The following is a 1,268-nucleotide window of genomic DNA, read 5'->3' on the forward strand; positions in this document are numbered from 1 at the left end:
CTATGGGAACTTTAATCTATCTTTATTGTTGAGTTTATGATCATCTTGGTAAGATTGTGAAATCAGGATTATTGAGCCTTGTGGTACTCAGGTTTGGAGTGAAGTATAATCCTCTCCTAGTTGTCAAGGCGGTTGCCACGTGCCCAGCTAGGGTTGGGGCATGACATTTGTGATGAATGTAGTTAATAGTACAATGTTATCCAATAACTTTATAACGAATTGAGAGTCCAAAAGTGTTTGAAGCCCTAATCACAAAAAAAATTAAGAACAAATAAAAGATAGTATAAGGAAAGAAGGAACCACTAAGGACATAAATAAAGATCATTATAGAGGTAGATGAAAATCTAAGCTGAAGCAAAAAAAAAAAATCATTGTATAAATTTTGCAAAGTAGAAAGATATTAGACAAATAATTATAAGAGAGTAGGATGAAGTAAAGATGTAGAAGAAGCTAGCATTGTAATTGAAACAAAAATTTTAGAAAATCTCATTATGATGTAGGTATTCTTCATCCCATTATTTAGATTGTTAATACTAGAGCTTCTTGTCATATAAATATATATATATATATATATGTATTAACCATTGTTAGTTTTCTTCTTATAAATAACTTGATATGGGAAAAAATCTTATGGCTAATGATTTTGAATTCAAGTTTATTTGAATTGGAACTATAAAAATCAAAATGTTTGATGGTGTATTTAAAACATTGACATATGGCATACATGTTCTACGCCTTAAAAGGCATTTGATTAGGCTATCTATTTTAGATGATGTTGGTTGCATGCACACAAGAGAAGATAAAAGTTTGAATGTGAAAAAAGGTGTCTTGACTATTAATAGAGGCGAGAGATTAGACAAGTTTTATAAGTTAATGGGAAATATTGATACTAGAACTATGCTACATAGACATTCACCTTAGGTGATTTAAATGATTCTAATATATTATGATATTTGAGATTAGGTCACATCAGGCATAGAAGAAAATTAAAATTTCACAAAAAAAAAAAGTTTTTCACATTGTTAAATATTATAAGTTATATGTAAGCAAATTTGTGTTGTTTAATATAATGCCAAGTCAATTGTAACTTTCTACTAATTGAAGAAAACATTTTTTTGAGTATCTGCATGTAGATGTTTGAAATCCTTACAAAAGTGGTCTTAGATACTTTGTTAATTTTATAGATGAGTTCACAAGAAAAACATAGGTCTATTTCATGAAGGACAAATTAGAAACTTTTGAAAATTTAAAGTTGTGGTAGGCCAAGG

The sequence above is a fragment of the Dioscorea cayenensis genome, chromosome 12, assembly GCF_009730915.1.
Source record: "Dioscorea cayenensis subsp. rotundata cultivar TDr96_F1 chromosome 12, TDr96_F1_v2_PseudoChromosome.rev07_lg8_w22 25.fasta, whole genome shotgun sequence".
Classification (NCBI taxonomy): Eukaryota; Viridiplantae; Streptophyta; class Magnoliopsida; order Dioscoreales; family Dioscoreaceae; genus Dioscorea; species Dioscorea cayenensis.